General features: G+C 37.6%; 1 protein-coding gene across 6 annotated transcripts in view; it reads left to right on the top strand.

The window, feature by feature from the left end:
• The window catches only part of IMMP1L (inner mitochondrial membrane peptidase subunit 1), an 87,478-nt gene that overhangs the window by 9,192 nt on the left and 63,293 nt on the right, over positions 1 to 14,993 (top strand). For 2 of the 6 annotated variants that reach the window (XM_052652514.1, XM_052652509.1), the window contains exons 2-3: positions 1,609 to 1,660; positions 10,702 to 10,813. The gene's annotated coding sequence lies outside the window, so the exon portion shown is untranslated. The remainder of the gene's footprint in view (positions 1 to 1,608; positions 1,661 to 10,701; positions 10,814 to 14,993) is intronic. The other 4 variants (XM_052652510.1, XM_052652512.1, XM_052652513.1 and 1 more) reach the window with 4 other exon arrangements.

The raw sequence follows: 14,993 nt of genomic DNA, 5'->3' as shown, positions 1-14,993 counted from the left end.
CTTTCCATGTATTTGTTGGCTATTTGTATGTCTTTGGAGAAGTATCATTTAGGTCTTCCACCTATGTTTTGATTGAGGTTTTTTTTAAATATTGAGCTACATGAGCTGTTTGTATAGTTTGGAGATTATTTTCTTTTCAGTTGCTTCACTTGTGAATACTTTTTCCTATTCTGAGGGTTAACTTTTCATCTTATTTATGGTTTCTTCCACTGTGTCCTTTGTGTTCCCCCATGATCCCCTAAAGTTGCTGTTTGGTCCCAGCTGACTTCCCCCACCATGAGGTGATTTTTCTTGGTGCAGGAACCTCTCCTTACCTTCAGCTTCCCACCAGGGGTGCTGGTCTCTTTTTTGATTCCTCCTTTCTGTCTGTCTTTTTCCTACCCAGTTGTGAGGGGATTTTTCTTGTCCTGTTAGGTATCCGAAGTCTTCCACTAATGTTCAGCAGGTGCTCTGTGAGAAATTTCCATTTGTAGACGTATCCTTGATGTACTTGTAAGGAGAGATGAATTCTGTGACCTATTTCACCATCTTGACTGCTCGCCCCTCCATTGTAGCACTTTTAGAAGCAGGAATTAAATATAGCTGTAGTGATCTATAATAATTTCCAGGTAAACCCTGCCAGGTAGTGCTTCCTATGTTGATGGAAATATTCTGTATCTACACTGACTGGTATAATAGCCATTAAATACATTTGACAGTTTGAATACTTAATAATGTGGCTGCTATGACTGAGAACTGAATTTTTAATTTTGTTTTAATTATTTAAATTTAAAAGCTACTTTTTACCAAGTTGCTACTATATAACTCTAAATCAATATTTAGCAAAATTTTTCTATGAAAACCAAATAGTAATTATTTCAGGCCTTGCAGATCATATGGTCCTTGTTGCAACTACTTAGACCTGTGGTTGCAGCAAAAAAGCAACTTTAGACAATATGTTAATAAATGAACATGACTGTGTTCCAGTAAAACCTTATTTGCTAAAATAGAGTGAGCAGGATTTGGCTTATTGGGCCCTAGTCTCACAACCTCTGCTCTACATCAGAGATGTGTCTAAGGATCTATTTATTTTTCTTTTCTTGCTCTGCATTCCCTGGGTCCTTTCCATTGTTTTCCCGTGTGTGTGTGTGTGTGTGTGTGTGTGTGTGTGTGTGTGTTTTGGATAGGAGAAACTAGTCTTTTCCTATAACATTTTAGAGAGATCATTACCCTCTTTGGGTTATTTTTTTGTATTTCTTCAACTTTGGTTTCAAATTTTATGTTTTTGTATATATGGGGAAGGTGGTGGTGTACTGGCATTGTTTTAAATTTCTTTAAATTGTCATCTTTGTTCTTTTAATTCTTCTCTTTTATATACCCATTGTCTCTTAAATACAGTATCTTACCTAATATCTCTGAAGGTGTTAAATACAATTATTTTCTTTTCCTCCCTGAATTACCTCTGATTTCTCCAGAGTTACTTGTTCTGTGTTACATCATGGGCCTTCTTTTTCATTCTTGTGATTTTCTTAAATGTTGGTGATCTTTACTTGTTCATTTGTGTTGATATATGACCAGTTGAATAATATAGATAACTGAAATGGACTTTTTTCTTATTTTGTTTTTTAGCAAATCTTTACCCTAACTGGAAAGAATCCTGATGGAAATTCCTTGTGAGTAGGTAGGACTTAGTATTAGTATTATTTTTTTGTTGTTAAAGCATGTTGATTTATAGTAATATATTAGTTTCAGTGTATAATACAATGATTCAGTATTTTTATAGATTATTCTCTATTTAAATTTATTATAAAATATTGGCTATATTTCCTTCCTACTGTTCAATATATCCTTGTGGCTTCTCTACTTTATCCACAGTAGTTTATACCTCTTAATCCCCTACCCCTGTTTTCCCTTATCCCAGCCCCTCTGCACTAGTAACCACTAGTTTATTCTCTATATCTAAGTCTGTTTCCATTTTGCTTTATTCATTCACTTTACTTTGAGATTTCATGTTAATTGATAACATGCAGTATTTATCTTTTTCTGTCTGACTCATTTCATTAAGTAAAATACACTCCTAGATCATTTATGTTGTTGCAAATGGCGAAATTGCATTTTTGTATCTTCCTTATCCATTCATCTGTTGATTGAGACTTACATTGCTTTCTTATCTTGACTATTGTAAATAATCCTGCTATGAGCAATGGAAAATGAAAACGGTGACAGACTTTAGTTTCTTGGGCTCCAAAATCACTGCAGATGGTGACTGCAGCCATGGAATTAAAAGACGCTTGCTCCTTGGAAGAGAAGCTATGACCAACCTAGACAGCATATTAAAAAGCAGAGACATTACTTTGCCGACAAAGGTCCATCTAGTCAAGGCTATGGTTTTTCCAGTAGTCATGTATGGATGTGAGAGTTGGACTATAAAGAAAGCTGAGTGCCTAAGAATTGATGCTTTTGAACTGTGTTGTTGGAGAAGACTCTTGAGAGTCCCTTGGACAGTAAGGAGATCCAACCAGTCCATCCTAAAGGAAGTCAGTCCTGTATATTCATTGGAAGGACTGATGCTGAAGCTGAAGCTTCAATACTTTGGCCACCTGATGTGAAGAATCGACTCATCGGAAAAGACTCTGATGCTGCGAAAGACTGAAGGCAGGAGGAGAAGGGGACGACAGGATGAGATGGTTGGATGGGGTCACCAACTCAATGAACATTAGTTTGAGCAAGCTTCGGGAGTTGGTGATGAACAAGGAGTCCTGGCATGCTGCAGTCCATGGGGTCGCAAAGAGATGGACACGACTGAGCAACTGAACTGACTCATGAGTGATGGGGTGCATATATCTTTTCAAAGTGTGTGTTTTTGGTTTCTTTGAATACATATCCAGGAGTGGAATTTCTGGATCTTATAGTTCTATTTTAAGTTTTTTGAGAAATCTCCGTACTGTTTTCCATAATGACTGTAGCAGTTTACATTCTCACCACCAGCATATGAGAGTTCCCTTTTCTCAAACTCCTTACTGACATTTGTTATTTGTGTTTTTTTTGGTGATAGCCTTTCTGACAATTGTGAGGTGATATCTCATTGTGGTTTTGATGGACATTTTTCTTATAATTACTCATATTGAGCATCTTTTCTTGTGCCTGTTGGTCATCTGTATGTCTTCTTTCAAAAAATATCTATCAGATCTTCTGTGTATTTAAAAAATTGAGTTGTTTGGGGTTTTTTGTTTTTATTTTGAATTGTTTAAGCTGTTTATGTAGTTTGGATATTAACTCCTTATCAGTCATATCATTTGCAAATATTTTCTCCAATTTAGTAGATTTTCTTTTTGTTTTGTCAATGATTTCCTTTGCTCTGTAAAAACTTTTAAGTTTAATTAGATCCAATTTGTTTATTTTTGCTATTGTTCCATTTGCTTTAGGAGACAGATCTAAAAAATATTGCTGCAGTTTATGTCAAACAGTGTATTGCTGTTTTCTTCTAGGAGTTCTGTGGTTTCTGGTCTTAGATTTAGGTCTTTAATTTATTTTGATTTTATTTCTGTATATGGTATGGGAAACTGTTCTAATTTCATTCTTTTACATGTAGCTGTTCCTGTTTTCCCAGCAACACTCTATAAGAGACTGTTTTTTTCTCCATTGTATGTTCTTGCCTCCTTTGTTTTTTTATTTGTTGTTTTATTAGTTAACCATAGATGTGTAGGTTTATTTCTGGGCTCTCTGTTATGTTCCATTGATATATAGTTCTGTTTTGGTGCCAGTACCATACTGTTTTGATTACTGTAGCTGTGTTATATAGTCTGAAGTCAGTGAGTGTGATACTTTCATCTGTTCTTTTTTTTGTTGAAGTTGCTGTGGCTGTTTAGGGTCTTTTGTGGAGTCTAGGTTCGATACCGGATACAGGATGCTTGGGGCTGGTGCACTGGGATGACCCAGAGAGATGATATGGGGAGGGTGGTGGGAGGGGGGTTCAGGGTTGGGAACTCATGTACACCTGTGGTGGATTCATGTCAATGTATGGCAAAACCAATACAGTATTGTAAAGTAAAAAAAAATAATAATAATAATGATTTTTAAAAAGTATAAATGAGAAAAAAAGAATAAATTACAGAGTTCTTTGTCCCTGTTTTGTGAAAAATATCATGAGTGTTTTGATAGGGATTGTACTAAATCTGTAGGTTGCTTCGGGTATAGGTAGGACTTACTTATTGATGTGTTTTGATCGAGGTGGATAAGCAGAGAGCAAACAGATAGGACAGGCCTTTTTCTAATAGCCTGATAATAGGAGGCTGCTATCTTAGATTTTCAACCACCATACTTTCATTCACCTGACTTCCTCTCAGGAAGGTTAAACCATTTTTATCCTCCTCAAATATTGATTCAGCCCTTGCTACAGGAAGAAAAGTTCCATCTTTCCTAAACATCCTGTGCATGTAGTTGGCCAGGTATCAGCATGCTTTTTAGGAAACCAAATAGTAAGTATTTTAGGTTTTGCAGGTCACGTCCTCTTTCATTCCTTTTTAACACTACCATTAAAATGCAGTTTTATATTATAAAAAGAGTACAGCTGTGTCTTAATGCTTTGCTTATGAAAATTGAAATTTGAATTTCATATAGTTTTAACATGTCGCAAAATATCCTTGTTTTCTTTGAGCCATTTGAAAGTATAAAACCCAGTCTTAGTTTGCAGGGTATACAACAGCAGGGGGTAGCCTGGAAAATTTGCCCCGTGAACCATAGTTTACTAAATACTATGCTAGACTGTTGCTTTTTGTCATGTTCTACCTGTCACTGTTATGCTCTTTTAGAAAGTTTTCAGAATCTCTAATATGTTGATGCTTTCCTCTCCCTCTTAGTGGTCTAAGGCTCAGCCTTTCATTCTACTCAAACCTTCAATGAATTGGATGAGGTCTGCCCACATTAGGGAGGACAGTCTACTTAGTCTGAGGATTCAGATGTTAATGTCATCCAAATACACCCTCACGGTAACACCCAGAATAATGTTTGATCAAATATCTTGACCACCTAATGCAAAGAACTGACTCATTGGGAACGACCTTGATGCTGGGAAAGATTGAAGGCAGAGGGAGAAGGCAACGACTGAGGATGAGATGGCTGGATGGTATCACTGAATTGATGGACATGAGTTTGAGCAAACTTTTGGAGTTGGTGATGGACAGGGAGGCCTGGCGTGCTGTAGTCCATGGGGTCGTAAAGAGTCAGACGTGACTGAGTGACTGAATTGAACTGAACTGAATGGAAATATCTTGACGCTGCATGGCTCAGTCAAGTTGACATGTGAAATTAACTATCATTGTCGCATAGCTAGTAAATGATAGAGCTTGGTTTCACAAGAGTAATGAACTGTGTCATGACAAAATTTAGACTTTTATTTACTGTTTGTACCTAGGCCCAAACTCAGCATTTGTATACTTCTAAATTAGTCCTTTATTTAGCCAATTTATGGTTGGATATTTGCCTAAGCAATGGGGCATATTTGTCTTGCTAAAATGAGTAAATTCAGAGAAAGCAGTATGGTTAGAGACTATGATATGAAACAACAGACAGTAAGTGGGACATATTTAACTCAGAGATGAATGATTTTGAGTTTCAGAAGACCTGTCTTAACCTTGTGAAAGAGAAATTAGACCCCTTTGTTTCTCCAGAGCGTAGCAATTTCAACTCAGATTAAAGAACTTTCTTTCAAAGTTGTCCAGCACCGAAATAAGGTTTTTAATCATTAAAAAATACTTTCTTTTAAAAATCTTTTGGATTTTAAGGGCATGTTCTTAAACCTTTCGTATTTTTTCATTTCCCAAAATGGAGGGTTAAAAACAAGTTTAAGTCTGTGTTGTATTACAGTTTTGTCATTCTTTAGAATGAAAGATTTGAAATTACTTTTGTAGTCTGTTTGATATTCTAAGATTATTTTTAAAAAATTTGAAGAGCAAATCATGCTTCCTTTTTCTATTTTGTTTTATTTTGTTTAGTTGCTAAGTTGTGTCCAACTGTTTGTGACTCCATGGACTGCAGCACGCCAGTCTCCTTTTTCTATTAACATTTCCTAAATAAATTCATATGAAAGTAATGAATTACTATCATATATGATGATCATTTTCCCTCACTGAACTTTCAAATTGTTCAATTTAGAGCTTATCAGTTCAGTTCAGTTGCTCAGTTGTGTCCTTGGGACCCCATAAATCGCAGCACGCCAGGCCTCCCTGTCCATCACAAACTCCCGGAGTCACTCAAACTCACATCCATCAAGTCGGTGATGCCATCCAGCCATCTCGTCCTCTGTCATCCCTTTCTCCTCCTGCCCCCAATCCCTCCCAGCATCAGAGTCTTTTCCAGTGAGTCAACTCTTTGCATGAGGTAGCCAAAGTACTGGAGTTCATCTTAGCATCAGTCCTTCCGAAGAACACCCAGGATTGATCTCCTTTAGAATGGACTGGTTGGATCTCCTTGCAGTCCAAGGGACTCTCAAGAATCTTCTCCAATACCACAGCTCAAAAGCATCAATTCTTCAGTGCTCAGCTTTCTTCACAGTCCACCTCTCACGTCCATACATGACTACTGGAAAAACCATAGCCTTGACTAGACGGACCTTTGTTGGCAAAGTAATGTCTCTGCTTTTGAATATACTATCTAAGTTGATCATAACTTTCCTTCCAAGGACTAAACGTCTTTTAATTTCATGGCTGCAGTCACCATCTGCAGTGATTTTGGAGCCCAAAAAAATGAAGTCTGACACTGTTTCCACTGTTTCCCCATCTATTTCCCATGAAGTGATGGGACCAGATGCCATGAAATTAGTTTTCTGAATGTTGAGCTTTAGGCCAACTTTTTCACTCTCTTCTTTCACTTTCATCAAGAGGCTTTTTAGTTCCTCTTCACTTTCTGCCATAAGGGTGGTGTCATCTGCATGTCTGAGGTGATTGATATTTCTCCCGGCAATCTTGATTCCAGCTTGTGCTTCTTCCAGCCTAGTGTCTCTCCTGATGTACTCTGCATATAAATTAAATAAGCATGGTGACAGTATACAGCCTTGACGTACTCCTTTTCCTATTTGGAACCAGTCTGTTGTTCCATGTCCAGTTCTAACTGTTGCTTCCTGCCCTGCATATAGGTTTCTCAAGAGGCAGGTCAGGTGGTCTGGTATTCTCATCTCTTTCAGAATTTTCCACAGTTTATTGTGATCCACTCAGTCAAAGGCTTTGGCATAGTCAATAAAGCAGAAATAGATGTTTTTCTGGAACTCTCTTGCTTTTCGATGATCCAGCGGATGTTGGCAATTTGATATCTGGTTCCTCTGCCTTTTCTAAAACCAGCTTGAACATCAGGAAATTCACAGTTGACATATTACTGAAGCCTGGCTTGGAGAATTTTGAGCATTACTTTACTAGCATGTGAGATGAGTGCCATTGTGCGGTAGTTTGAGCATTCTTTGGCATTGCATTTCTTTGGGATTGGAATGAAAACTGACCTTCTCCAGTCCTGTGGCCACTGCTGAGTTTTCCAAATTTGCTTATCAGTAGCCCGGTCTTAATTCTCTTAATTGAAGTCATTATGTTAACTTTCTCAGCTGACTCAAGATCTTGGTCCCTTTTTTCATAGATAAAGAGCTTTTGTGATAAAAGTATGCATGTGTGCTTAGTTCCTCAGTCATGTCCAACATTTTGCAACCCCATGGACAGAGGAGCCTGCCAGGGATTCTCCAGGCAAGAATAACTGAAGTAGGTTGACATGCCCTCCCCCAGGGGATCTTCCCAACCCAGGGATTGAACCTGGGTCTCCTTTTGAGGTCCTTTAATGGACCAGAACCTGGTGGTCCAGAGTTGACGATTAGAAAGGAAAAGAGAGAGAGAGAGACTGATATTCCTTGGTTTACACAGAAAACCAATAAAGCCCTTTGACACAGGGCTTGCACTGCTACACGTAGGCACCAGGCGCCTTCTCGAGGAGGGTGAAGGCACAGTGTGCCTTCTCGAGAGAGTCTTAGAAGCCCAGGCAAGAAAGTGAGCTCAGTGGGCCTCTGAGCTCCAAAGAATTAGCCTGAGAGAGAGAGAGAGAGAAGGAAAGAAAGACAGGGGGACCCAAGCTCTGATGGGGCAAAGGTGTTTTATTCAACATAGTGTGGGTATATATACTGTCTTACAAGGTAGCTATTTTCAGCAGAGATAAAAATCAAAAGTCTAAACTTACAGATTATCATAAGGCAATCCATATCAAAAAGAGAGGGTTGTAAATAATCACTTTTACCATATGGTTCATAAAAAGGAAGAGGGTTGTAAATAGTTACTTATCACCGTATGGAAAAACTAACAAAGGAAATGAATGCATTCTTCAGCCCAGGGAGTAGTTTGCTACTCCACTTATTTCCTGAATATTCAGGAATTAATGAGGGACAGAGGATTCATGACAGATCCAAAACAGCACACAGGAAGCCTCCTATTAAATGCTTCCTGACAGTCTCCCACATTGCAGGTGGATTCTTTACCATCTGAGCCACCAAGGAAGCCCCAAAAATACATAATACAAAATTTATTATTATGATCATTTTTAAAAGTGTGCAGTTCAGTGGCATTAGCTATATTTATGATGTGTAAACAGTGTTGCTATCTTTTTCCAGAACTTTTTCATTATCCCAAAGGAAAACACTTCACTCATTGAGCGGTAACTTCCCACTCCATCACTGCAGGGCCTGGTAGCTTTATATTATTTCCTGTCTCTCTGAGTTTGCCTCTTTACATAGCTCACATAAGGAATCATGTAATATTTGTTCTTTGTTAACATTTGCATACTGTTTTTCACTTAGCAGTGTTTCCATCTTATAGCATGTATCAGAACTTCACTCCTTTTTATGGCTGTATAATATTTCATTGTGTGTATATAGCAGATTTTGTTTATCCATACAGCTGTTGGCAGGCACTTGTCCTCTTTCCATCTTTTTGCCTATTATGGACAATGTAATGAATGTTGGAGTTTGAGTATCTATTGTTTAGGTATATACCTAGGAGTAGAATTGCTGAATTATATGTTTAACTTTGTGAAGAACTGCCCATGTGTTTTCCACAGTGACTTAACCATTTTCCATTCCTTCTAGCAATACACAGAGGTTCCAATTTCTCTTATGTCCTAGCAGCTTTGGCTCTTTATTGGGTGATAGCCATTCTAATGAGTTTGAAGTTGTATCTCATTTGTGGTTTTGATTTGCATTTTCCTAATAATTTGTGATGTTAACCTGTTTTGCATCTAGACACGCTAAAATTTTTCTAAATCATTGAGTAATGATTTCTTTTTGCTTAACTTTCTCAATTTATTTCCTTTTCTTCTTTATCCTTCCTCAGTTTACTACCCTCTCTTTCACATTTTACCATAAGCAGCAAGGAGAAAGCCGTACATGCCTTCAGTATTTTGCTTGGAAATCTCAACCAAACATCCAGGTTTATCACTTATAAGTTCTCCTTTTCACACAATATTAGAAAACGTTTCAGTTTTGCCACATTGTAACAAAGACTTCCTTTCCTGTCCTGTTCAATAATGTCTCATTCCATTTTTGAGACCACCAGAAGCCCCTTCATTGTTCCTATTTCTGGATCATTCTGTTCCTGACACATATATTCTCTAAGATGATGGACAATCTACCTATTTACTTCTTTCTGCACATTCATCAGAATCTCCTTAATATCTTTGTTTCTGCCAGCTGTCAGATCATTTTCTCTCATGTCATTTTCTCTGAAGAAAATAGTAGGATTATTTATTACATTTCAAGTAAATGTTATTTGTATTACATAAACTACTTTATTATATATCTATTTCAAGGTGAATATTCATATGTTATCTTTCTCTAATGGCAAAAATTTAGTTTTTAGTGTAAACAATGAAATTTTGCATGTAAACACACATAAGGCAAACTATTTAATGTTTCAGGTAAAAGTGGTAATACATTAGGATTCCCTGGTGGTTCAGTGGTTTAGACTCCACACTCTCAATGCAAGGGGCACAGGTTTAGTCTCTGGTCTGGGAACTAAGATCCTGCATGCTGCATGATGTGGCCTAAAAAAAAAAGAAAGTGGTGATACATTATTTCCTCAGTCATAAGAACTGACGTGGAGTTATTATCATTGAATATGAGGCAGGTTTTGACATCTAGAATATCAAACATAGTATGTTTTGCCTTTGACATATTGTGACTGGTCATAGAATTTTTTTTACTGTATCATGTACATTCCTTGTATTCAGTAAATATCTGGCTAATCAATCTTAACATACCAGCATTACAAGCTACTTTTCTGTTGCCTTTTTATTCTTAAAATTAACCCTAGATATTCATTCATGCTGACATGCAGAAATGAATGTCATATCCTCTGTATAACCTACAAATTGTTTAGAAGGGCTTGATATATCAACACTGTATATGGTTGGTTTAACAACTCCTGTAAGTCCTTGACCACAGTTTTCTCTGGGTTGATTGACATATTATGTCATCCACTGACCTTCGTCTACTTAAATTCTCTGGTAAATAAAATAATATTCTGCTTTTTAAAATCACTTGACCCGAAGTGTCATTGAATATCTGACTTCCAAATCCAATTGATCAACTAAAGAAGATGGCACTTCAGTAACTGAAGGACATTTAGTCATATTATATACTCATTCAACTAAATATGGCTGAAGGAAACCTTTGCCTAATATAATTTTGATTTCCTGTTTTAGGAACCCTGGTACTATGGATCATCTATATTTGCTTTGAAACATGCTTTAGATTTTTTTTCTGGAAGCCCTATAAATACTGTAAAAATTCAGTGTATTGTTGTAAAGACCTATGGTAAGTGAGTCTTTTTTTCCTTCATTTTCGTCTGTCTGGTTCATGTTGGCATTAAGTCTTATGGATGTTGTAATACTGCTCCCTACTGGACATAGTGTAACTTTTTAAAGTTGGCACTTAATAGATGGGCAAATAACTGATTAGCTTGACCCAGTCTGGTGGGAAATCCTTGAGTGCATTTACACACACAAAAAAACACAACAGTATATAACCAAAGCAACTCTGTTTTCATTTTGGGTAATACTGTTGCCATTGTATTGGTATTGATATCTGGAGCCTAATGAAAGTGCTTACAGTCTTGTTTCTAAATTTTATTATGTGTGTTTCCTGGATAGTGGCATCTAAAAGCTGTAACAAACATATGTTAAAGGATGCTTATAGTTGATGGAACTTCTAGGATTTCCTAGATTATATTTGTATGCATGTTTTTGCAATTTGTCAGTTTATTATTAGTATTATCTTTTGTAATCATATAATCATTTAAATTCCCTGTATATTTGTTTTTCCAAATGTATTTAAAACAGCTTCAGTATAATTTAAATTAGACTCTGTTGGATCTATTTTGAGTGAGTTACCCTTAATCCACCTGTAATGTAGGAGACCCTGGTTTGATTCCTGGGTTGGGAAGATTTGCTGGAGAAGGGATAGGCTACCCACTCCAGTATTCTTGGGCTTTCTTGGTGGCTCAGTTGGTAAAGAATCTCCCTGCAATGTGGGAGACCTGGGTTTGATCCCTGGGTTGGGAAGACCCCCTGTAGAAGGGAGTGGCTCCCCATTCCAGTATTCTGGCCTGGAGAATTCCATGGACTATATAGTCTATGGGGTTGCAAAGAGTCGGACACGATTGAGCAACTTTCACTTTAACCCTTAATTAAATTTTATGCAGTAAACTTCAAGTGTACCTTGTTTTGTATCCATCCTGTAATCTAACTATTATATTTTCTAGTACACACAGTGACCCATTCTCACACAGAGTGACATTGGATTGGACCTGAAGTGTCATATCTGTGTCCATCCTATAACGAACACTCACAGTGAATGCAAACATACATATTCTTAAAATTGTTTTTAAACTTGTGAGAGTTGAAAATATTTGTCTTCCTACTTTTGAGCTAAATTATTATATACTTTTTTGAGAATAGTTTGCATAAAATGTAATGTAGATTTTATGCAACATAGATTGGATAAACGTAGCTTTATCCAATGGATAAACTGGATGTAATGTAGATTTTTTTAAAATAAATATACATTTTCTTGAAAGGAAGAAAATGTGACAGATACAACATAGAGCTAAGCAAAGATTTAGCGGGATAACCAATCTTACACTCTTTAATGGTCTGGTTTCTTTTTTTGTGTGGCCATTTGGAAAGCCTGTGAAATCTATTCTTAATTAGGATTCTGGAGAATTAGGCATAATAACTTAGTTATTCTTAAAATACTGCAAAAAAAATTTGAAATGTAGACCAAGAAAATACAAGATTGTTATTAAAAAAGAAGCTCCCTTTCTTCCCTTTAAGACTATATTATTTCAGAAAGTATATAATTTTAAACCTTTTTATTATAAAGTGTAACACTATATAGAAACATAAATGTATAGCAAAATGAATAAACATAAAGCAGATGTTCAGTAACCATAGAACACTACTGACATCCCAGAAGCCCTTAGTATAATCTTCCTTTTCTTTAAGGTAAACATTTTTCCTAATAATTAGATAATTCTGTATATAATTTTATCACTTTTATGTGTATTCCTCAGCAGTATGTTCACTTTTTGCCTCATTTTGATCTTTTTGGGATCATATGTATTCTTTTTTTGGTTAAATACTTTTGTATTTTTGTTGGAAATGTTTTTGTTATTTTCAAGGTGAAGGATATGAAGAAACAGATTGTAAGATAAAATCAGAGAGGGCTGGCTTCGCTGTACTGAAGAGCTTAGGGAAGGGAGGAGTTGTAGGGAATTTAGAAGTAGCAGCAGTCAGAATGCGACCAGGATGTCTAGGGACAAGCTTATCGTCTTTCAGGAGAAGTGAAAGGCCAATAAATTGGCTAAGAAAGGACAGCATTCTTGTGAAGGTATTTGAATGAGGCATGGAAAGCATTATGCTAATGGAGCCTATCATAACGCTGCCAACAATAAGGAAAATCAGGTGAGTTACCTAGTCTACACTGCCTGCAGGTCTCCAAACCTGATGATGTCGCAGTCCTCACAGGGTATCTCTTGGAAGGGTCTGGGGCAGAAGCTCAGAGCCCCTCCTCAGTAGGGATGGAGGCAACCCTGCTGCTGTCCCTGTCACTGCTCAGCCCCCTCCACTGCATGGCAAAGGGTGGAGGAAATTCCCAGCAACATGTGGCCCAGGCCTTGCAGCAGCATCATGGAGGTTCAACTGGATGAGCTCCCTGAGTACTTTCTTTGGACCAAGTACTTGAAAGTCACAACTCACGGAGTAGATCCTGTAGAATGTGGCACAGATGTTCAGGCCAAAGAGGTCTCAAGAGTTGGCTTGTATATGTACCAGGTAATGAGGGCAATGTCCTTGCTGTGCTTGGGCTTCTCCCCCAGCCTAGGCCATATGACAGCACTTACTCCTGCTGGAACTCTAAATTTGCTTGATCTCCAGGATCATTAAGCATGTACCCTCTTCCAACGATTGGAAGAGGTCCTCATAGTCCACAGAGGTCCTACCGTCCTCTGTCACCAGTGTTAACCACAGGGTCTCGTCTAGGAGTGCTGGCAGGGGTGGTAACTGTGATCACAGACACAGCAAGATGTGGTGGAGCCGTGAGCATCCCCAGACCCTACAACCAGTCTCAGAGTTCACATTGGATCTTGATTTGCACTTGGAGACTGTGATCACCTTTGTGCTTCTCTTTGGGTTAGTGCTCGACTTCTGTGGTGTAACACTGCTGCAGCTGTGGGGTAGTATGGGACACAGGTGGGCCTGCTGAGTGCTGTTGTCTGGGGTCATATGCATTCTTTCTTCCATTACCTAGCGTTGTGTTTTGGAGAAGGCAATGGCAATCCACTCCAGTGCTCTTGCCTGGAAAATCCCATGGACGGAGGAGCCTGGTAGGCTGCAGTCCATGGGGTCGCTAAGAGTCGGGCACGACTGAGCGACTTCACTTTCACTTTTCATTTTCATGCGTTGGAGAAGGAAATGACAACCCACTCCAGTGTTATTGCTTGGAGAATCCCGGGGACGAGGGAGCCTGGTGTGCTGTTGTCTGTGGTGTTGCACAGAGTCGGACACGACTGAAGCGACTTAGCAGCAGCAGCAGCAGCATTGTGTTTTGAAGCTCATGTACATAGTTGCATGTAGTTTTATTTTGTTTATTTTCATTATCATGTGTTATTCCTTTGGAATGAATATGGCAGAATTTATTCATTCTGTTGTTGGTGGATGTTTGGGTTCTTTCTAGTGTTTGACTGTTGTAATTGACATTGCCATGAACATTTTTTTACATATCATGTGTTGATTTTTATGTGTCATGTGAAAAAGTCATATATTTTCAGGTTAAAGATAGATGATTATAGTGGTATTTTATGAGTATGAGTACATGAGAAAGTTGTTATATCCTGAGAATAACACATATTAAATATTGAAAAAGATTCTGAATCTATCATTATTTCTTTACTGTAGGCCTTAAATATATGGTAGAATGCCATGTAACTTGTGACAGGTCAAAAATAGTATGTATACACATATAGATATAGGACCTAATGTAGTAACTCTTTGTTTCCTTTATTAACACGATTCCATTTACTATCATATTGTGTTTTATGTAATTTCACTTTACTGATGAAGCAGCTGTGGAGAACTAGAGACGTTGAGTGACTTACACGAGGTTATTTAGTAGGTTGGAGCTAGAAACCAGACCAGCCTGTCTACTTGGCAGTCACAACTTAAAGAAAACAAAGTGAAAGCTAAATCAGGATATTTTCTTGAGTGTGTCCAGTCATTGAAGTGGAAAATTTGCATGACTAGCTTTTAGAAATTATCAGATATTCTTTTGACTCTTAACCAAGAACTGGCCTTGCACAGGGAATTGTATGTATAAAGGCGCCTGAAATGTTATTGTATCTTATCACAGTTCATCTTCTGAAAGGCAGCTATAGTATATTACCACTTTGAGTGAGAATTTTACTTACATAATTCCTCATTCACTGGGCTCTTATTAACAA

This window comes from Budorcas taxicolor, chromosome 15 (genome assembly GCF_023091745.1).
Source record: "Budorcas taxicolor isolate Tak-1 chromosome 15, Takin1.1, whole genome shotgun sequence".
In the NCBI taxonomy this organism is placed as follows: domain Eukaryota; kingdom Metazoa; phylum Chordata; class Mammalia; order Artiodactyla; family Bovidae; genus Budorcas; species Budorcas taxicolor.
The sequence above is the reverse complement of the archived record's forward strand: the minus strand, read 5'-3'. Positions and strand labels throughout refer to the sequence as shown.